At 49.2% G+C, this 24,300-nt stretch overlaps 1 long non-coding RNA gene across 1 annotated transcript; it reads right to left on the reverse strand.

The window, feature by feature from the left end:
* LOC142587249 (uncharacterized) lies at positions 1–22,441 on the reverse strand. The gene is made up of 2 exons (XR_012829413.1): positions 22,260–22,441; positions 1–362 (listed from the first exon to the last, which is right to left on the reverse strand). It is a non-coding gene; the product is annotated as an uncharacterized LOC142587249 (long non-coding RNA).
* Between the last annotated feature and the right edge of the window lie 1,859 nt (positions 22,442–24,300).

The raw sequence follows: 24,300 nt of genomic DNA on the forward strand, positions 1-24,300 counted from the left end.
TTATCGGAGACATGCTGGATTTATTTTCATGTCATCACAATAATTATTTTGTTCTTCAAAGAACGGCAAAACGTTTCACGTCCTTGTGACACACGCATCATCAGAATATTTTCTTTTTTCTGTGTATATTACTGGACAGTATACGGACTGTTTCTCGCTTGGAAGCTAACCAAGAAAACTGGGTGCGCACGCTACACGGCAAGCTCGTGCTGTTTCAAATAAGTTGCCGAGCGGATATAGTTCTGTCAACTTAACGGTGGAGTATTCATCTACACATTCATCTTCCTCCGGATCATAGTAGGTGACGTTCTTGAAGACACCATCATAATGCTTCCCGCTTATCTTGAGGCACACGGAATAAGCTGTAAAATAACAAGATCAATAGATTATTAAAATTAACTAGATTATTGGGTTTTTAGTGCCAAAACCACAATCTGATTATCAGGCACGCCGTAGTGGGGGACTCGGAAAATTTGGACCAGCTGGGGTTCTTTAACGTACACCTAGCTCTAAGTATAAGTATGTCTTCGCATTTCGCCCCCATCGAAATACGGCTGCCGTGGCCGTGATACGATTCCTCGACCTCGTGCTTAGCAGCACAACACCACAGCCACTTAGCAACCAAGGCGGGCATGAGTAGAATACCTTCGTTAAAGCAGTGTCATTATTTTTTTTCTATATGTAATAAGACACTGGGGGGGGGGGGGCAGCGGAAAGAAAGGTTGCTAATGAATGCAGTAAATGCCATCAGAGGTATGTCTGGTTGGTAGTCATATAGTGAAAGCAATAATGTTGTGGGTTGATCGTGAAAATCGCGTTTAGTTAAAGACACGGCCGGAATTATTTCCTTGTTTATTTGAAGTAAGCGTTATAGATCGTGTTTGCAGCCCATAACCACATATACAGTGTGTTTTTATTTTTATTAGAACATTTATTTTTCAAAAGTCAGCAAAATGTAAAAGAATTAATTCACTGGTGACGGCCAACACAAACCCATACCAACTATATTTGTGAGAAACATGAAATCGTATCACTTACTAAATAAACTAAATATATCATAACTTCTACTGCGCTAGCTTTCTTAGGGTACTTCACGCCTTTTCTGGGTGAACACCGGCCATCGCCATCATGATGCCCCGCTCATGGGCATGCGACCGTGCCACGTGGCCGGGCTTGCCCAGGATTCCGAAAATTTAGCATTGCTATAAACAGTGAAAACACTCTCTCCTTTGGGGCAACACTGGGTTTTAGCCACAAGGACGTATATGCAGGGCCTTGTTCAAGTTTCTTGATGACACATGGAGAATATCAAGTTAATTTGCTGATCTATTATTTATTATTTTACACAATTCCAATTTACGATAACTTACTAATTTATTATTTACTTTTACAGCACTTAAATTGATTAAAATTTAGTACCTTCTAGTTCACCTTCCTTTGAAAAACACACCTTCTCCTATAGCGACCAAGACAGGCAGGTGGCTGATATGCTGCAATCGCTAATTAATACAATGCGCACTATACTGAACAAGCTGCAAACACCAGCAGCTCGAAGCGCTCTGCAAATACTGGATGCACTAAATGCAGTGCTTGCTAGCATCGTTTAAGCATCATGGCTCGACCAATAGTCCCCTTCCGCACTGAACTTGAAAGTGCGTCGATCGTTCAGTGGAATGCCAGGGGTCTAAGGACCCGTATATGAGACTTTCGCCAATTCATTTTTACAAATCGCTTCCCCATACTGGTCATTTGCAAACCAAATACATCAACTCCACTCAGGACTGTCCGGTTATGAATCTTTCGTCTCGTCCACATGCGGTGCGAGAACGAAAGTGATCATCTACATCCGCACGGACTTAACATATGTCGCTAACGCGATAGAGCCTCATGACGACAACCAATATGTCTGCCTAAACGTCCAAAAGAAGAATGTGTCATTTACACTAATTGGAGCCTACATATCCCCAGCGGGTCACTTTGACGGTGAACGACTTAAGAAAATATTACTAATGAACAATGGCCCCTGGGTTATCACAGGTGACTTTAACGCGCATCAGCAGCTATGGGGAAGCACTAAACTTGACTCCAAAGGCAAGAGCCTTGCCTCCTTTGCTGCCGACCATGATTTGTGCTGTGTGAATGACGGCAGCTTTACATTTCTGCGAGGCACGAGCTATAGCAGCTGCTTGGACTTAACTTTGGTGTCACGGCGCTTTGCCTCGAGCGTCCAATGGTTTACAGGCATAGAAATACATGGAAGCGACCATATTTCAACATACATAACGATTAGAGGAGTTGAGCACCGCTCCTCTATTGTCTTGCGTACAGTTGATTGGTTAAAGTTTAAGAAGGATATGGATGACACATGTCGGCAAGGCCTTTCACACACTATCGAAGAAGCATTCGCAGAGGCATTGAAAACATCCATCTGCTCGCTTACAAGGTCAGCAAGGCGAACAGACTTGGACATGGAACTGGAGAGGCTGCGTGCGGCACGCCGACAGGCAGAGAGGAGGTATCGGTGCACGAAGTCCGTCTTGGATCTGAGGTCTTCACGACGCATGCAAAAGAAAGTCCTGCGTCGCATGGATAAATTGGAAGATAAGCGATGGAAAACTTTCTGTCAGTCGCTTGATCCCCGAAAATCGCTCTCGCACATATGGAGAACGGTTAGGGGTCTTCGCTCATCGCCGCATCAAAGGAAGCGCTTCGCTGCTCTGGCCCTCTACCAACTCCGCTCGGAACTTCAAGTGGCTGAAGAGTTCTGTGCACGGGTTGCTGGGTCCATGGCCATCATTACTGACGCAGCATTGAATGAGATCCCTGAGGCACGTGTACTAGAAATGAACGTGCTAGTTTCACTCGAAGAACTCGATGCTGCGTTGGCGACCTGCAGGCATACTTCGTCACCAGGACCTGATGGCATCACGTATGCTGCCCTATGCCACCTTGGACATGACGCACGTGTTAAGCTGCTCAACTACTACAATGAGTCTTGGCAGAACGGTGCCGTTCCTAAACAATTGAAATCGAGCCGTTTGATCCCCATTCTGAAGCCTGGAAAGTCTGCGCCTGAGATCTCATCATATCGTCCGATTGCGCTTTCGAACTGCGTCGGCAAAGTGATGGAAAGAATGATTTTTGCTCGCTTGGAATGGTACCTAGAACGATTCAACATCTATCCGGACGCCATGACAGGCTTTCGTAGAGGTCGCACGTCCATCGACAACGTCACTGACGTCGTAACATGGGTCCAAAATCAAAAAGCCTCAAGCGCCTATCTGCGGCACTTTTTCTAGATATAAAAGGAGCATACGACAACGTCGCCCATGAGGCCATACTGAACTCACTTGAGGCTGTTGTAGTTGGTGGCCGGATATATAAATGGATTCGGGACTATTTGACTGAGAGGCGTTTTTTTCTTACAGACCGAAGACGGCCCAACTTCAGGCCATTACATCTGCCGTGGTGTGCCGCAGGGTGGAGTGTTGAGCCCTATTTTGTTCAACCTCGTGCTGGTAGGACTAGCGGATTACCTACCGCAGACAGTACATGTCTCAATATACGCCGACGACATTTGCATCTGGGCCTCTGCGGCGACTCGCCCTCAGCTAAGAGCCAGGCTTCAGCGGGCGGCAACCATGATGGCGTCTTATCTCCGAGAGCAAGACCTCCGTGTGTCTACTGAAAAGTGCACATTACTTGGTTTTACGCGCAAGCAAATGTCATTGTATCCTGTTACCATCAATGGCCAAGCTGTATCCTATGTTAAGACGCATCGCTTTCTGGGCGTCATTATTGACCGCAACCTCTCGTGGAGCCCTCACTGCGTCTATCTGAAGAAGGAGCTAGTCGGCATTGCTCAGGTGTTCAAATTTCTCTACGGGAAAAACTGGGGTACACCAGTCCATTCTATGTTGCAACTGTACAGGGTTTTGTTTCTCGGACTCCTACGTTACAGCCTACCGGTGTTGTCAAATGTATGCAAGACGAACTTTCGCGCCTTGGAGAGCATACAAGGTCAAGCCCTACGCACATGTTTAGGGCTGCCAAGGTGCACCTCAACAGCAGCAACAATCGCCATTGCGGGAGACCATATAATCCAGACACATGTAACTGTCGACTCTATCAGAGCGCACATTCGTCATCTGTCAAGGATCCCCGACCATCATTTGGCCTCCCTACCGGCCGAGAGACCTCAAGCGACCTTTTCACGAGTGATTAGCGCTCATCAAGAGTGCATACCGGCATCTTTTACACCGGCGGCGAAGCCTTCCTCTCCCCTGTGGTGCCTGCGAGAGCCTCAAGTGAATTTTACTATTCCTGGAATCAATCATCCAGCGCCGGCTCTGAAGCAACTTAAGCTCCTATTACTGCACCAGAGGTATCATGACCACATTCATGTATATACCGATGGTTCGACTTCACCTACCAGCTCAACTGCCGCATTCGTCGTTCCAGCCAAGAACGTTACAGTTAAATTCAAATTGTCGCGCACGACTACATCTACATCGGCAGAACTTGCAGCTCTCCATGCCGCTATGATGTACATCACCGAAGAGCCAACAGAGAAATGGGTCGTTTTTCGTGACTCTAAGGCAGCCCTTCACAGCATCAAGTCTGCATCACGTCGCAGAACTTACAAGCAGATGACATCTGGCATCAGGGAACTGCACCACCATGCTCTGGAAAGAGGACACGACATTATATTTCAGTAGATTCCTGCTCACTGTGGCATCGTCGGCAATAACCTAGCTGACAAGGCTGCCCGGTGTGCCCACGAAGATACCAAGACGCGTCCAACACCTTCGGCGAGGTTGGATGCTGCCAGAGAACTTCGCCTACTTGCTCGCAAGAAGTCATAGGATCTCTGGATTTCAAGTGCCTTCAATTGCAGATTACGTAAACTGGACCCCATGCTATGGCTACAACTGCCATGTAGTCTTTCCCGCGGCGAAACAACCTTGTTGTGTCTTTTGTGGCTGGCAGTGGCGTTCACGAACGCATACTCCTACCGTATGGGCATGGCCGAGAGCCCGATGTGCGATTCCTGTGGGTGCGAGGAGACTATCGAACACCTATTGTGTACCTGCAAACGCTACGATGTCCAGCGCCTCTCTCTGGGGGAACTTTACGCCGACTGGACTCGAGACCGTTCACCGAGTCGAACATACTCGGACCGTGGCCACACCAGTCACTGGCTCGAAAAGCGATTCGTGTACTAGTGCAGTACTTGAAGTGCACGGGCTTAAGAGACCGTTTATAGTGTCCTTGTGTATGGTGACCCTCCCACACGTACTCATTGCTTACTCTATCCCTTTCTTCCTCGTTATATTCCCCTTTCCCCCACCCCCAGTGTAGGGTAGCAAACCGGATGCCGTTCTGGTTGACCTCCCTGCCTTTCCTACCCTTGTTTTCTCTCTCTCTCCCCTATAGCCGTCTTCACTTTAAACGCTGGCTTCTTGGCCAATCCCCCCGTAGTGGGTACGCACCCTGGTAAGGAAGCAAGCAAGCAAGCTGGAAAACAGTCGCGACAGCTTGTACCTGGAGAAGGCCAATGGATATACTTGTAATGTACTCCATGCTTATCTGCCCATGTCGGTCTCTGAGAGCCTCAGCTGGCCACCTGGCTGAGGAGCCATGGCTCTGAATCCACATTGGCACCCGTAACGTGAAGCGCTGGCTTGGTTGCGTGATGTACCATGGTGGTTGGGAAGGCGGGAGGCACCCGTTCCACAGCCAGTAGCAACGCCTGCCTGGCCTGGTGCGTGACTACCTCCGCGGTACAAGCTAATGATGATGGTGATGACCTTAATGTTTTTGGCATATAACCACTCACGGGGACTGGTTATGAGTAGGGCAGATTTTACACGTGTGTTAAAGAATACATTTATAAATCTATAATTTTGGTGAATAAATTGAAGCGAATGAAGTCAAAATGATTCAGCAGGGAGTCATTCACTCAATTAGAAAAGTATATATTGTTAAGGTGTTCATTTGATCAGACTAGGAGCAGCGCAGCGGCGACAGTCTTGGCGGAGCACGGACTCTGAGCGCGAGTGGCAATCACGAGACAAGCGCTGAAGAGGACTACCCACTAGAAGACGCTAGAGAGGACGACCCATTACGATCGACTATATCGTACCCAATCCTTCTCTACAATTAGCCCCGGGAACGAAAAGGAAGCCACCCGCCGACCTAACAGCTTGTCACTATGAGTGACAAGCTACGTGTTTTGAGGCCGTCGACGTTGACAATATATAGACTGCTTTAGAATAGCGTTTGTCGCCTTACGTACGTTAAGCGTAAGCACCTTTGCGAGACGTTACGGTACGAGTCCTTTGAAGTCTTTTAGTTTACCGTACGGAAACGCACACATAAAGAAGATGTTACAAAACAGGGAGCCATCTGGCACCTCATGTCAAACGTATCCAAGCCAAGACGATCCATTAGCAACCATTTGGCGGCTGCTATGTGGACGCGTCGCGTTAGGCCTACGGGCGCCAGAATCGCTGAACGATCTAAGAAAATGGACGCGCTATGCGCTGACAACTAAGTTTAGAGAAAATGGAAGCTCATTAGAATAGTTAGTGGCTATCGACGCGAGTGAGAGCGTAGCCTTCACGAAAATTTACGCTGAAGCGGGAGCCCTGGGTGCCGCCATGTTTGACAACGTTATTTCTTAGCGTCCATGAACGTTGCGAGCGTTAAACGCGCCAAATAACGTACGTTATCATAGCGCACGTAAACCCCAGATACCCAATAACGTTGCAAGCATGCGCAGTGAGGACGACGCTATTTTTTTACGTTCGTAATGCTTTTACCTTTGGTTGCAAACGCTAAACTAAAGCTGTCTAATATCTCGTCCACGACGGCGCGTGTCCGAAGATGGTTCAACGGGCTCGATCATGTAGTTGACCGGAGATGTGCGTTCGATGACGCGGTGGGGGCTTCGTACTTGGGCAGTAGTTTCGGCGAAAGGCCAGGTGCAGTGGAACGAACCGAGAGCCACACAAGCGCTGCGGGAGGAACGTGGGCGCAGAAGTAGTGTTACGGCGAACACTCTTCTGGCGCTCTTTGTCATTTCAAGTAAAGGCTCTTCGTTACGTCTGGCTGTGGAAGAAATAGGCGCACACCCAGATACATCCGGCTTGTACGGAAGGATTGTGTCGATTGTGTGCGACGGGTGCCAGCTGTACAATGAGAAAAAGGGTGAAAAACCAGTGGTGCTCTGATTGGCGGTATTGTAGGCATAGGTTACGAAGGGCAGAATGGTATACCAATTTGTGTGGTCGGAGGCTACGTACACTGCGAGTATCGCCAAGTGTACTGTTAAAGCGTTCTGTTAGACCGTTGGTCTGCGGATGGTAAGCAGCAGTTGTGCGGTACACAACATGACACTTTTTGAGGATGGCTTCAACGACTTCCGACAAGAAGACCCGTCCGCGATCGCTGAGGAACTCCTGTGGTGGATAATGTCACAGTATGAATCGGCGAAACAGGATGGGGCCAACGTCACGTGCTGTAGCCGCTGGGAGGGCGGCAGTTTCAGCGTATCGCATGAGGTAGTCAACAGCCACGATGACCCAGCAGTTACTAGCAGAATGCCCACACAAATCGATGCCGATGCGCCCGAACGGCCGGGTAGGGTATTGTAACGGTTGCAGAACGGCTGGCGATATTTCCGGCGCTGGAAATCGGGGCACGAGCAACCGAACGTAGTTGTACATCCAGCGCCTGTAGTACCACTGCCGAATGCGCTGGTAGGTTTGGATACCCCCGAGTGTGCATAGTGCGGATCAGAGCGGAATGACGCGCGTACTTGAGAATTCAGACTGCGGGGTATTACTAGCAACCACTGGCGACCATCGGCGGTGTAATCACGTCAGTGGAATAGGTCGTCGCGAATGGCGAAGTGGTGGGCTTGACGGCGTATAAAGCGCGAGTGGTTGGTCCGAGGTGATCAGCGAGGCGATCCCGTGGTCCTTGCGCTGTTTGTAAGCGATGATGCGAAGGTCGATGGAAGAAACGGCAAGGTGGAATACGGAGCAGCAGGCATAGTCGTCGGGCAAGGGTGGGCGCGCGAGGGTGTCGCCATCAAAGTGCTGGCGGCCGCTACGGTAGAGCACGCGAATATCGTAGTTCTGCAGGCGAAGTGCCCAACGGGCAAGGTGGCCTGAGGGCTCCTTCAGTGAAGACAACCAACAAAGTGCGTGATGGTCGCTGACGACGTCAAATGGGCGGCCATATACATATGGCCGGAACTTAGAGCCCAGATGATCGCCAAACAAGCTTTTTCCGTCATGGTTTTCCTCGGCTTTCGTAAGCGTGCGACTTGCATAAGCCACAAAGTACTCAGAAAACCCGAGTTTGCGCTGCGCAAAGACTGCGTCCATGCCAACACCGCTGGCGTCAGTGTGCACCTCTGTAGGAGCCGTCGGGTCATGGTGACGCAAAATTGGAGGTGACGTCAGCAAACGGCACAGGATGTCGAACGCCTCATCGCACTCTGACGACCACGACGTGAGTGACCGCCGCTTCCATGGAGCTTCATGAGGGGCTATATTATGGTGGCAAATTTTCGGATGAAGTGTCTAAAGTAGGACCACAAACTTACAAAGCTGCGCAGGTCATTGACGGATGTAGGTTTAGGAAATTCGGCAACGGCCTGAACTTTGGCTGGATCGGGGAGAATTTCATCGTTCGAGACGACGTAACCGAGTAAGGTCAGCTGCCGCACTGCATATCGGCCCTTACTTAAATTTAGTTGTAGGCCGGCGTTTTGCAAGCTCTTCAAAACACGCCGGGAGCGTTGAAAGTGCGTGGGCAAGTCCTAAGCTAAAACACCGACGTCGTCAAGGTAGCACCATCATGTATGTCATTTCAAGTTGCGGTATCCATCCTTGCGCTCAAAAGTTTCGAGGCATTACAAAGTCCAAACGGCCCGACGTTAATTCGTACAAGCCGTCGCGCGTGAGAAAAGCTCTGTTCGGTCGTCTTCGTCTGCTATGGGTATCTTCAATATCCTGAGCACAGATCGAAAGAAGAAAATAATTCTGCTCCTTGTAGGCTGTCAATGACGTCGTCAATACGCGGTAGCTGGTAACACCCTCACGAGTAATCTTATTGAAGCGCTGAAAGTCCGCACAGAACCGTACACAACAATCTTTTTTCGCTACAAGGACAGGCGATGCCTAAGGACTGTTCGAAGATCGAATCACTTCGCGTCGAAGCATGTCGTCGACTTGCTCGTTAATTACACGGCGTTCTGCGGGAGACACGCGATACGAGCGTTGCCGCAGTGGCGGTTGGGAGCCAGTGTCGGTGGGACAGGTAACAGTGGGCGTCCGGCCCAAGGAAGGTTGCCCGACGTCGAAAGAAGAACGAAATTCTTCTAACAGGCACAGAAGCTGGGAACGTTGGGCTGGCGCAAGGTTATGAGTAATGAAGGAACCAAATACATCAGAGGGTGACGGAGCAGATGTAGAAGTAGCACTGAGCATACTGTAAGTGGCGCAGAGCGTGTCATCGGACACGTAACATAACTTGCGCTACTTTAATGGCTTCTATGATGCCAAGACATTTCCCTCGCAGCAGCATCACAGTGCATGGGGACGGGTTGCCAACAAAGATAGCGCTGGATCTCTCAGTGACTTCTACGGTCGCAAAAGGTAGTAGCAGACCTTTTCAGATGCAAAAGCGATCTGATGGAGAAAGTAGCGCAGCGGTGTCGTAGAGGCTATTGCAATAGGAGGACTACCCCATCCACGAGTTCGGGCGGACTGCGTTGTCTCTGACAAGTAGCATGTTCGAAGTCGAAGGACTGTCGGCCAGTATCAAGTCCGATAACGACGAGAGTTCTATTTCAGCGCGTGCGCAATAAATCACGGCATTGTGGCAGAAGAGAAAATCCCAGCCTAAGATAAGGGCATGTGAGCATGAGCAAATAATGATGAATTCGACGGCGTTTAGAACGTTCACAATGACAACGTGAGCGGTGCACGCCGCTATGGGGTGAATACGCTGGGCGCTGGCTGTACGGAGGGATAGTCCAGAAAGTGGCGTCGTCACTTTTCGAAGCAAATGGCTAAGCTGCGCGGTCATAACGGATGCGGCGGCTCCAGTGTCCACAAGCACAGACGTGTGAACACCGTCCCCCAGCATGTTTATCACATTCGACGGACTTCGTTGAGGGCTTTCACATCTTGATAGCGTCGCAGCCCGTGCCTCGTGGAGTGCGACGACTAGTTTTCCTAATCGAGGCCGCATCAGCGATAGTGAGCGATGACGTGGGGAGGCGAACGGTGAGTGACGGACCCCGGGCGCACTGCCGGTAACGAGTCAGAAGGTGAGTCATCATATGGGCGGGAAGCGCCGACAAGACGACTTGTCGGGTATGATGCGGCGCAAGAAGGCTGCCCGCGATTGCAAAAAGGCTTGCAAAAAACGCGCCACATGACCGAATTAGCCGCACGCAGAGTAGATTGGTCGATTGTCCGAAGTGCACCACCTATTCACTGTGGCTGGTATCATCCATAGCACAGGAGGCGCTGTACGGGGCGGCTGGTAACATGATTGCGCGGCGGGCTGCGGTCGGGGTCTAGACAGGACGTCGGCGTAGTTGAGAGGCGCACATTGCGGAAGTGGTTGGGGCGAGGCGACAACATCGGCGTAGCTGAGTGCAGGCGAACGGATCTGTGGGGGCCAGGTGACAACGTCTGTGGAGCTGAGAGAAGACACAGGAACATTTTGGCGGATCTCAGGCAAAGCCTCGTTGGTTTCGTACGCAATGGCGCGGCGGAGCGGAGGCCTAAAACGCGAGGAGGGCTCCTGCTTATGCTTCGACTGGGCAATGAGGTTAGCAATGATAGTTGGCGGGCAACCTGCTCACGGACAAACGCTTTCATTTCCTTAAGCAACGTAGATTGGTCCGAAATTGTAGTCGAGCCAGTGAACGGTTCGTCGTGCGATGAAGATCGACGGATCAACGACCGCTGCCGCCGTAACTCTTCATACTTTTGGCACAATGTGATGATTTCGGCAATGGAGCGAGGATTATTGGTAACAACATGTTGAATGTGTCGTCTTCGATACCTTTGACTGATCCCATCCGACTCCGCCATGGTCCAGTTGGCTTTCTTGCATAGGTCTAGGATGTATTCAATCTAACTGGGGAATGGTTCACCAGGCTGCGGAGGGCGCACCCGGAAACGCTGCTCGGCACACAGCTTATGAGCCGCGGGCCGACGAAATACATCGCCAATGGCGGTCTTGAAGGCGCACCAGATTGAGAAGTCTGTTTTATGGTTGTTATATCATAGACTGGCAACACCCGCGAGGTAGAGCAGCACATTCTTCAGTTTGACAGGTTCGTCTCACTTGTTATGTACGCTGACCCTCTCGTATTTGGTGAGCCAGTTCACATCGGTGTCAGCGCGCCAGTGAAGATGGCAGGGTCGCGTTGACGAAGTACACCAGGACACGCGGTCAGTACAGGACGAGGTGTTTGCTGGGAGGCGCCCTGAGGCACCATCTATGGCAGCGTACTGGATCGAAGTTCCAGGGTGGGAGGTTTGAGGACACAGCACTCTCCACGAAATGTCAAGATGTTTATTTGATTGGACTAGGTGCAGCGCTCCGGCGACAGTTTATGCAGAGTACGGACTCCGAGCGCGAGGGGCATTCACGAGCTGTGGCGCTCAAGAGGTCTCCTACGCGCTTCTGAGGCTGCCGGCGCCACTATTGGAGAAGGGCACGGCAGGCGCGCTTATGGCAACAAGGAGATGGCCCCGAGACCACCTCCGGGAGCTGGTGCATCCCTCAACAATGGAATGTGAGGACAGTCGGCCCGGGAAGACGTGGTGAGCGGCGCCCAGTGTTTCGTTTCAGTGAAGTCGCGGGTGCTTGAGGTCAGTTGTCAATGGTCATGATCCGGGAATGGCTTAGGGTCTTTGGGCTCCAGCAAGACCTCAACAACTAGAAGGCTGCACCACCTGGTCTGCCTCATCATGGCGAGGTGTACGTCCAGGAGGCCAGCCAGGTTTAGGGCCTCCGGTTTCCTTGAAGACCTTGGTGACTCGAACATTGCCTGTTACGTGGATCCTCGTTCGGTGTAGAGGTCTACAAGGTCCGCCCACTGGTGGGGCTGTTGCGGCGTCGCTGCAAGCCACCATGGGCCAGCGCCACCATTGCCTTCGCAGAGGGAGGAGCAGTATGGGAATGGAGCCGTGATCGGAGACATCGGAGCTATTGGTGGAAGAAGAGGACAAGATACGTGCGAGCGGTGACGCAAGCGGTGCCTGGATGCTCTTCTGCGTGGCCGCTGAAGGCAGGGGCCTGCTGGCATAGAATGCGGTACCGTGCCCTGTCCGAACTATGTATATTTGAAGGGTAAAGACGGGGGAGAGGCAGTGGCCACGATGTGGTGAGAGATCGAGTGCTTCACCGGTGACTGTACGCTGCTTAGTAAGATTGGGCAAATCAGCGAGGATTTTTGCGTATGGCGAAGCGAGTGCAAGAGCTCGAAGGCGGTGCAGAGTACACCGTTGATGGAGAGACACCTGCTAAGACCGATGAGGCAATGAGCATGCATGTCTACCGCAAGGTTGCAGAAACTGAGGAAGTCAGCGCCGAGGGCAGCTTCCCAGACATCAGCAAGAATGAAAATCCAGCGAAGCATACGTAATTGACTGCAATCAAAGTAATTTGATTGCAGTGAAATTTAATAAATCGAAGTGATTAATGAAAGTAAATGATCGCAGTCGCCTGTTTTCGCAATGAGAAAGATAAAGAAGGGAAGGAAGAAGTTGAATTGGACTAGAGGAAGGCGAAGTCTGGCAGTTGCCTGAACGCCATATACACCGGTTGTATATATACATTATTTTACACTTGTGGGTCTGCTTTCTTCCTGCAAAATTTTGGTGGAGGAGCGAGGTAGAGTCACGTAACTTCGCCGCGGACGTCATCTACCTGCCGCCACAATGGCAAATCAACCGACACAAGCTACAACGCCTCAGAAGCCCGTGCCAACGGTCAGCCTCACTCATCCGCGGGACCCAGGGACATTTTGTGGCATGGACAACGCCGACGTCGACGACTGGCTTACGATGTACGAGCGAGTCTGCGACAACAACCGGTGGGATCTAACAATGATGCTAGAAAACGTGATATTTTATCTAAGGGAAACTGCGAAGCAATGGTACGACACAAACGATGCTGACCTAACGAGCTGGGATGTCTGCAAAGAAAAAAATACGAGACCTGTTTGGCAGACCTGTCGGTCGTCAGCTGGCAGCAAAAAAAGAACTTGCGTGCCGCGCTCAGACGTCCACAGAATCCTATGTCGTGTGCATACAGGATGTGCTGGCCCTCTGTCACAAGGCTAATAACAACATGACCGAGGCAGACAAGATTGCTCACATACTGACAGGTATTGCAGATGATGCCTTCAATCTCCTGATGCGTAAGGATTGTGCCACTGTGGATGCAAATATAAAGGAGTGCCGGCGCTTCGAACAAGCGAAGGGCCGCCGCGTCGCTCAAACTTTCGACCAATTGGCCAATACCGCCACGACATCTTCTTGCGAATAAACGCCGCGGTTCGTTCAGCCCACAGGACCGGAAGATATCACGCGCATCGTTCGCCGTGAGCTTGAGGCCATGGCTCTGGCTCCAGTTCGTTCCGACTGTTGGGAAAGTGTGCCCGCTACCTCCCTTATACAAGCGGTCGTTCGGGAGGAAATAGCAAGTTTGGGCATTCCATCTCTCTGCTCGGTCCGCCATACAAACACCTACCAGATTTCTCCGGCCGCTCACTCCCAGACGCAAAGCTTTCCGCCACTCCGTCGCAACCCAGCTGACTGCGCACAGCGGATAATAAACCCACCTGTTTTAATTCTTCCGGTATTGGACACATCGCCCGTCATTACCGCAACCATTGGTCGTCGCCTCCTCGGTGGTCGTCTCCGAGTCACTACCGCCAAGTACCAGACAATCGTACTTTCTCGCCCTATACGCCGACTAGGAACATCAACGCCGGCAGTGCTCCACCAAGATCCAGCCGCTCCCCGTCTCCGCAAGGTCGTAGGTCCCGTTCGCCTCTCGGTCACCGCTCTTCGTCCCCTTCTGCAACCAGTCGCTTCGCATAGGGATACTAGGCGGTGCAGCTCCCGGAGGTGAAGCTGCAACTCCGACCCGGCCTACAATTCCTCTGTTGACCCTGCCTACATGTGGAAACCTACTGGATATTGAAGTTGATGGCGTTCCTGCTAGATCTCTCGTTGATACAGGAGCGCAGCTTTCAGTTATGAGCGCTGCTCTCCGCCGAAGGCTCAAAAAGGTTCTGACACCTGCCGTACCGTGCACTGTGCGAGTCGCCGATGGGAGTACTTCGTCTGTCCTTGGAATGTGCACAGCACGTGTGACCATTGGGGGCCATTATGCCGTTGTTCTATTTATCGTCCTTGAACACTGTCCGCGCGACCGTATTCTCCGCCTCGACTTCCTTTCGAAACACTCTGCCCAAATTGACTGCTCCGCAGGTGTTGTACAGTTGGATCTGCCGTTTCCTGCCGAAGCAACAACTTGTGCTTTACACCGCTTATGTTCTGTTGAGTTTGCAAGGCTGTCTTCCCAGGCGGCTACAAATGTCCCCCTGACGCCCTGTCCTCCCGTACCTGATGGCGAGTACGTCGTGTAGCAGCTTATTGACGTGGTTTTGTTGCGCAATATTGCCCTACCGAGCACCTTAATACGGATCCGCGAAAACTGCGCTCGCGTGCCCATCCTCAATTTGGGATTTTCGTCGCATGTGCTGCCACACCGTATCTCCATAGCGCATATCACTGCTTTGGAAGAAAGTGAGATTTCTTCTTTGACCTCTGAATCCTTACTCAGTACCAACGGACCTTTGTCACCCACTCCTCCGTACTCGACACCTGCGGACGATGTTTCTAAGATGATCGCCCCTGACCTTCCTTCCGAGCAAACAACAGCTCTTCGTCACCTCCTGTTATCGGGACATCTTTGATTTGGACGACCGTCCACTTGGCCAGACATCTGTTGTCACGCATCGCATCAACACCGGTGACGCGAGCCCCATTCATAGGCGGCCATATCGTGTCTCCGCGACAGAAAGGGCCATCATACAGAAAGAGGTAGACAGGATGATGGACAAGGACATCATTGAACCTTCCAGTAGCCCGTGGGCATCACCGGTTGTCTTAGTAAAGACAAAAGACAATTCGTGGCGCTTCTGCGTTGACTACCGTCACCTCAAAAGGATAACAAAGAAGGATCTTTATCCCCTGCCTCGCATTGTTGACGCTCTTGACTGTCTTCACGGATCCAAATACTTTTCATCATTTGACCTCCGCTCCGGCTATTGGCAGATTAGCGCCGATGAGATGGACCGCGAGAAAACCGCCCTCGTCACCCCGGACGGTCTGTACCAATTTAAAGTCATGCCCTTTGGATTCTGCAATGCGCCAGCTACATTCGAGCGCATGATGGACTCTCTCTTGCACGGCTTGAAGTGGTTTACATGCCTCTGTTACCTCGACGATGTCATTGTGTTTTCGCCGAACTTTCACAGCTATCTGCGGCACCTCACAACCATACTATCCGTGTTTCGCAGGGCTGGCCTTCAGCTAAACTCCTCCAAGTGCCATTTTGGTCGCCGTGAAAATAACATGCTCGGCCATCTCGTAAACGCCGCCGGAATCCAACCTGACCCACAGATAGTTCACGCCATGCGCAATTTTCCTGTACCTTGTTCAACAAACGATGTCCATAGTTTTCTTGGCTTATGCTCTTACTTCCGGCGATTTGAGAAAAATTTTGCCGACATCGCTCACCCTCTTACTGACCTTCTTAAGAAAGACGTCTCTTTATCTTGGTGACCACTACGGGAGAAAGCCTTCTATACCCTGATTGAGCGGCTTACAACTTCCACAATTCTGTCACACTTTGACCCTTCTGCGCCCACTGAAGTACAAACTGACGCGAGTGATCATGGCATCGGCGCTGTCCTCGCTCAGCGTCAACAGGGCCAAGACCGTGTCATCGCTTACGCTATCCGCCTTCTTTCCACGTCCGAGCGAAATTACTCCATTACAGAGAGAGAATGTCTCGCACTCGTACGGGCGGTCGCGAAATTTCGACCGTAGCTTTTCGGTCGGAGCTTCCGCGTCGTAACTGATCATCACGCCCTCTGCTGGCTCTCCTGTTTGAAGGACCCAACTGGACGACTTGCATGCTGGGCATTGCGCCTACAAGAATATACATTTTCTCTTATGTATAAGTCAGGCGCCTGCATAAAGACGCTGACTGCCTGTCCCGCAATACCTTGGATCAATCGGACGATACCGATGCAGACTCGGACATCAGTGTTCTATCCCTCTCCGGCTTCCTCCATATTGGCGGCGAGCAGTGCAAAGATCCTGTTCTTTGAACACTTATGGAACGCCTAATCTCCTCGCCCAATGACCGGCCCCTCCGGATGTTCACCTTGCGCGATGCAACTTTGTACCTTCTTAGCGTTCGTCCTGACGGCCCGGAGCTCCTCCTAGTCGTTCCAAAGCACCTTCGACTCACCGTGCTCCAGCAACTTCACGACGCTCCTACTGTTGGACATCTGGGCATAACTCATACATACGACTGCCTGCGGCGCTGCTTCTTCTAGCCCGAAATTTATCGCTCAGTGCGCAGTTATGTCGCTTCTTGCGACTTGTGTCAGCGCCGGAAGACGCTTGCTATGCCTCCCGCTGTTTGCTTCAACCAATTGATATCCATATAGAGCCCTTCTTCCGTGTGGACCTAGACCTCCTTCGCCCCTTTCCAATTTCCATCAAAGGAAACAAATGGATTGGTGTAGCAACCAATTATGCCACGAGATATGCCATCGCACTAGCGCTACCAACCAGCTGCGCTACAGATGTCGCCGACGTCTTACTATAGGACGTCATCCTGCACCACGGCACCCCTCGCCAGTTGCTGACGGATTGGGGCCGCTACTTTCTATCGAAGGTCGTCGATGATCTGCTCCGCTCCTGTACTATAGAACACCAGATTGCTACCGTGAACCACCCTCAAACGAACGGCCTCACCGAGCGACACTGCACGCTAACTGAAATGCTGGCCATGTACGTTTCCGACGATCACCGCGACTGGGACGTCTCTTTACCATACATCACTTAGCATACAACTCGTCCCATCACGACACTACCGGATTTTCACCATTTTACCTTTTGTATGGTCGCGACCCCACCTTGCCCTTTGACACGTTGCTACCTTCCGCAGTACAATCACCCAGCACTGGTTACGCTCGCGATGCTATTGACTTAGCCGCCGAGGCCCGAGATGTCGCCCGCAATCGCCTCACAGTCTCGCAAGCTTCTCAACAGCGACGCTACGACCTTCGGCACCGAGACTGCCGTTTTTCACCTGGTTCCCTTGTCCTTCGCTGGACACCTTCTCGTCGAGTCGGCTTGTCGGAAAAACTACTTTCTCGTTATTCTGGGCCGTACCAGATGTTACGCCAACTGTCCGACGTTACATACGAGATCACCCCAGTTGGTCAGCCTTCAGTGCCCCCCAACGTCACCAGCGATGTTTTTCACGTCGCCAGGCTAAAGCCCTGTGTCCCCCCATTAAGTGAGGCTCTATAACTTGCACCAGGACCGAGCTACTCCGCCGGGGGGGTGATGTTACGGTGAAGGGAAATTGGACTAGAGGAAGACGAAGTCTGGCAGTTGTTGAACGCCATAGACACCAGTTGTAAATATAGATTATTTTACACTCGTGGGCCTGCTTTCTTCCTGCAACAATATCTTCCACCTGTTGTATGTTGAGCTGTTTACTTCTTGTGGTAGCAATGAATAACCAGTAACAATAAACTAGCATAAGAGCAAACGAAATGGAAGCTAAAATACGTATATACGCGTAAAACTTCTTACATAGTATGTTTAATATTTCGCCCAAACATAGTAACGTTCCCACGAAAGTTGGCAGACGTTTTTCAACGTTACTTCTAGCCATTGAAAGCGCATTTGCAGAAAATTCGTGAAATAGCTTATGAAGTATAGCTTGATTGGTATAGTAATTTAATTATTTATTTCATTGGCCAAAATATCCACAACTAAAAACAATTCACCACGTATAAAAAAATTTCTCAATTACGCCCAAGGCAAAGCATCGATTGCAATAGGAAATTCGTGGACAGCTAGTTATACGAACTAAGGATAGAAGTTTTATGGGCCGTATAAACTTGTATAAATAGGCATACTAAGTAAATTAACACGCATGGTGCCATGTGCGCACATGCAAACACATCTCGCTCGATGACCACGGAAACTTGCTCTCAAAACGCTGGAGCGAGGAAGCGCGGCAGCAGTAGCGAGCGAATTCACCTTCGTGCTGCATCTCGCATAAACGTGAATCAAGCCGCGAAAACACAACGCGCGGCCGCATTTTGTCCCAGTCGCAGATGGCTTTCAAAATACAGCTGCCAGGGCGGGCACGCGCCGCCGCCCCGGCCCCCCAGATTACTAGGTGCACCCCCTCCCCCTACCATCCCCGCGGATCTTTGCGCGAGAAGGAAGACGGCGCACTTCCTACCCGCTTTGCTCGTTTGTTTACGCGGGGTAGAGCTTCGATCGCCGGCTCACAGTCACTGGCTTTCACAGGCACAAACAGCACACAGTGCATGGCGACGATATTATCGCACTTGGACTTCATACGGCGACGGCAGAAATGCGCCTGGAGTGTCCATATCAATCGCCCCCACCGCAAAATCTGGTACTATAGCCAACACACGGAGTTTCCCTTCATTGAATCACAACTTTGAGGTAGCGTGTGTACCGCCGAGTAGACCATAAATATGGTCGCTTGGCACGAACAAGGAAGACGGAAGGGAACAAGGGGACGCGTATCATAATCATCATCATCATTATCCTGGCTACGCCCATGCACTGCAGGGCAAAGGCCTCTGCCATACTTCTCCAACTACCCCTGACATGTGCTAATTATGGCCATGTTGTAGCTGCAAACTTCTTACTTTCATCCGCCCACTTAAATTTCTGCACCCCCTGCTACACTTCCGTTCTCTTGGAATCCAGTCCGTAACCCTTAATGACCATGGGTTATCTTCTCTCCTCATTACATGCCCTGCCCATGCTCATTTCTTTTTCTTCATTTCAACTAAGATGTCATTAACTCCCGTTTGTTCCCTCACCCAATGACCCAATTCCAGGGACGCCCTCCTTAATAGGACGGCGTCCCTGCAAAGTGCACAGGCCGCGTTAGCTACGGCTAGACAGCCTTCGAGGGAGCCCCGTCGGGCACGTTTACCCGCAAGCGCCGACACCGTCAACAAGACGGTGGAATGGCCAAACCCAGGCAATCACTATGGCGGTCAATCCCAATAAGTGGGTTGTGTGGCAGTGGAACTGTGCCAGTTTCCAACGGCGCAAATCTCCGCTGCAGCGATTCGTTTCGGCACAGGCCGTCAAACCGCACGTAATTCTGTTACAAGAAACTCTCGATGACGCGCCCACCTTCCCGGGATACCAGGTTCTATCGATAGGGCAGGAAGGAAAGCGAGGTTTAGCAACCTTGGTCGCACGGAAGTGCTCCTTTCAAATACACCAATTATCACTTGGCAAAGCTAGGGCGAAAATCATTACCGTCGAAATTATCCCTAACAATTGCCTTAAGAGCAGTGTCTTCCTTTTGAAAACATACAGCTTGCCGTCGCACCAACAGTGGGCATTCGCCACGATCACGACAAATGTGGTGGCCCTGAGCAAAGGCGCTCTCATAGTGATAGCGGGTGACTTCAATGAACCCCACAATGCCTGGCGATACCCCAACCAGTCCACCAAGGGCAATCTCCTTGTCCAGGCAGTTGCTGACTGCTCACTGCTCACTGAATTTATTCAATTAAGCATTCTTACTTCTTGTAGAAGTAATGGCCGCCTCATTGAGTGGCCATTGAGTGGCCGCCTCAATGAGGCGGCCATTACTTCTACAAGAAGTAAGAATGCTTAATTGATTAAATAACATAATTACATCAATGTCTTAATTATTCATTTCGCGACACACATGTTAATCTGAGAATGGCAGCTTGTGAGTTCGCAAGACGTATCCAGATGGAACTAAATCTCAGGACCGCACCGATCTCCAGATATTCATTTCCAAAGTGTCCGTTGAAACGCATTGGTGTTCCAGTTAGATTTGTGCTTCAAGGCATTAACCAGCGTTTTGTTTGAAAAAGTTACTGGAATGCAAATGCATTTTGTCGGACACATTAAAGGTTAATATTTCGAAACTGGTGCAGTCCTGAGAATTCGCACCAATGGACGTATTTTGCAACGATTACTTTTTGGCGGTATATATTATCGCCTCTGCGTGACGTTTTGCTCAACCAGCCAATCAGGGCGGGCCTGACGGCCTAGGCGATATCGTCGCCGGTAGTGATCGTCGCAGAATACGTTCCTAGTCGATGCGATCAGTGAGATCAGCGGCTATACTACATGGATTGAAATATGTGCTGTAAATCAAATAATTAAAATGGGAATTAGCGTAATTAATATAGTTATTCAATTAAGCATTCTTATTTTTCGTAGAGGCAATGGTCGCGCCATGGAGTAATTTAGATCAAAGGATACAATTGTGCTCTCTGCCACAGGCAATTTTTTTTAAATTTGGTGTAGTTAAAAAAACACCCTTTATACAGCATAAGCCAACGGGCAAGTATAGCCTTGGCATTCAACGCACGGCAAGGGCAATAACAAGTTATTCGAGACGCCTTAGCCCTGCAGTACACATAAAACTGGCTACTGCAAAGTATCGTACTAAAAACTTTTGAATCCGTACAAACACAACTTTCGTTCCCTTCGTTATGTTCTTTTTTATAACAATGGCGGATGAACTGTTCTTTAGAAACAAATTACTTTAAAAGTGTCCTGACCTGTCGTTTACAGCTGCTAGTTCAAATTAGTTACACTAAAGCTCCCTTTCTAATACAGGTCTTACGTTCATATTGTTCTCCCAAGTAAGCAGAGCAATAAGTGGAACTCGTTGATTTTGTAACCCTTTTGCTTAAAAGTGCCAAAATGATAACGGAGAACACCATCAGGTCGCATTAATATATGCTTAGCCAGCAGACAAATAATTATAAGTAGCTAAGCTACTCCGGGGAGCTAGCTACGTACTACAACCGGTGCCGAACCACGCTTAAGATTTTCCGACAAGGAAAGAGTGGTTTACGAATGGGTATACCGTCTTAGCTTCAATATGTGCTAGAAGTATATGCGTGTATCATCAATCTGTTGTTAATCTGCTAAAATTCAGTTGATTGCTTGTGGGCGAAAGAATATTGTCGTGTTAAAGAGGGTACTTATTTCTCGCTTTTGTGCCATTCTACCTTTCACAGCTACAAAATTAAAAGGCAACAGGTAGCCGACCGACGACTGTGGTCCGGTAACATGAATCGTTCTTTTCATCTTCCCTCATCTACATTACTCTTTTCTTCTTATTCAACACAGTAACTGTACCAGCTCCTCTCTTCTTCACTGCACTAGACTTTTCTTAATGTCAGCCTATAGAACACACAGTTATGATATAACCGCCGTGATTTATCACTTTCTCCTTGACATTCAAGCATAAACTGCTACAATAGTATAGTCTTGGTTTTGATCCGGTGTGTCTTAAACAAACACAGCTTAGAAGTAGTAAGCCAGTGTTTGATCAACGCACCAGACACACGAAACTCAAGCTAGTGTAATAAAGCGTGATTAAAAAAGTGCTTGTAACAGGTGAATGTGAACGCTTAAATGTTTATTGGTAAGCTCAGCGGCACTTTAGCTCCCTTGAATGTTCATAAAGCCTCCTGGAAAATTGTTCTGATTATACGGTTTCATTTTGGTTTTACATTTACTCTTGCAATAAATACACATTTCAGACATAACGTTTATGTTCTCGTTTCTATGTATCCTTTCAATAAGGAGCTCTCTTCATTTGAAGGATTACTTGAGATCCCGCTCATTTATATAGCATGGTTATCAGCCGGCACTCTTCCCTCACTCCTGATTTCTTATCAAAATGCATATATCACATAAAATGCACAAACCCAAAAACAGATAGCAAAATGTTACGTCTCCTTGACTGCTAGGGCGTAAGCATTGAGAAAACAGCGATAACTAAAATGGGCAAGCATCTGATTACTTATTGAATGTGACTCAAGTTTGTACAACACTCACGATTCATGTATGTCAGTAGTAGGGAGATATGCAGCAACAGTTTTTTTTTCGAGCAGCCACTTGAGACGGAAAAAGGAGTGCTCACGATGTTTCGTCTTGCACTGAGATATCTCTAAAAGTTGAAGACACCCATGCATAGATATTTATACTTAATAAATGATTTGAGGAAAGGGGAAGTGTGTTATAAACGTTTTACCATAAGGGCACGTTTTACGTCCTGTAAGGCGCATTAAAATATTTTTGTAGTGAACTCTAATTTGCACTTGGCATTTTGTATATAAGTGAGTGAGCTTGAATTCTGATATTTCCAAATGAGCGCTCTGTCAGGGTCAGAGAGGGTGAGACTGTATGGCATGGTAACTGTAGATGAGAAGTTCGACAGTGAAATTATAATTTTGGTATTATAGGCTCATACGTTGCTTGTAAAAACCGGAAGCTACATAGTTCACTCTAGTTACTGAAACAGGTCAATTCAATTTAAGTTCATTAAAACTGAAATAACAGTGGTCATTGCACTGCGATAATTATTTATACAGAACCTCGAAGTGCGTTCACCACTGTCGTCGTCCTGTCAGGGTAACAACGGCCACACGTGGAAGGTTAGAAGCCGAACCTACTTAACTCCAGATCTTTAGAGATGTGCCTGCTCCATCACGCCCTTTGTAGTTCACCTCTTTTGCCATTATAGACCGAACTTATGAGTGGCGTGGCGCTATAGCCTGTTGCCATCGTATGCTTCCATGGTCTGCTCAATTATTTATTTATTTATTTATTTATTTATTTATTTATTAGACACTGCCAATTCTAGCTGAAATGAGCTTTGCAAAATGCCTCACAGTGCATGGGAACTAGAAAACGAGTGCAATTAAAAAAAAGGCTGTGGCTAAAGAAACGTCCGACGTGTCCGTCCACCTCTCTTTACAGGTGGGTTAAAAGGATCCAGTAGTTGTTTATGGAAGTATGTCCGACGTTTCTTGTTGGTTTTGCCATGTTTCGTTTAAGGATACGTTCGGAATGAATGGCTAAACAGCTAAAAACACATTTTCTTTGAGTCAGCGCTCATATTGTGTGCGTGGTGTGGTGCACCGTGCCTGCTTCGGCGTGGCCCGTGCCGATCCGCTTGCTCATCGTTGCTGCAACAACTGCTTCAGCTGCTTCTACAGCATGGCAAATAAGCAACAGACCACTAGAAACAAAGACGAACGAAGATGTACACACGACACAATCGCTGACTTTCTACTGGAAAAGTTTCCATTTGAAAGTAAGCGCTTGTGTTCTATCTTCATCTTAGTTCGTCTTCGTTTCTAGTGGTCTGTTGCTTACATGCCAAGGATCAATACCAACTCGACCAGTTTTCCATCCTTTTGGGCTCGAGTCCATTCTCCCAATAATGCAGTGACCGTTGTGGGCTCAGCAGAACTGCGGGCACAGAAAGTGGCATTGCGCAGGTGTAGCATATGTTTGTTGACATCAAAGTCGTCCGCAGTTTTCGTAATGCATTTCGAAGTAATCTAACTACATACCCCAAGGCAATTGACCTAATCATGCTGCGACCCACGCGGGTACTGGCCAAAAGTGCTGGCTTGGAAGGAATCCCAGTTTCTGAACAGAACCATGTGGGCCTCATCTTGAAACACGCGTGCGTCAAGATGACAGGGGTCGCTGTTGTGATCACTACAAGTGAGCTCACCAAGACTTGTCTGAGTAGCAGTAAGGGACCACGATACATGGCATTATCGGGCTCCTGTCCCGGCTAACACTATTACCTACGTGAGTAGAGGTATAGCTGTTCATGTAAATCATGACGCCATGTTGTAATAGAACGAAGTAAGGGCTTCTAGTATTGACCCAAGAAGTAAAATAACCTCACAAAGCGAAAGAAGCACGTGTGTGTACACCGTTATCTAATACAAGGCGTGTAGTTCACATCAGATTTCCGCTGGTCAAAACAGTTCTAGAATGTTTCTTCTAAATCCCGTTGAACATTAAATTTTGTGCGTCCAAATTTTTTGAGGGACCACGAAACGTAAGGACACGTTAT

Source organism: Dermacentor variabilis, chromosome 7 (genome assembly GCF_050947875.1).
Source record: "Dermacentor variabilis isolate Ectoservices chromosome 7, ASM5094787v1, whole genome shotgun sequence".
NCBI lineage: Eukaryota > Metazoa > Arthropoda > Arachnida > Ixodida > Ixodidae > Dermacentor > Dermacentor variabilis.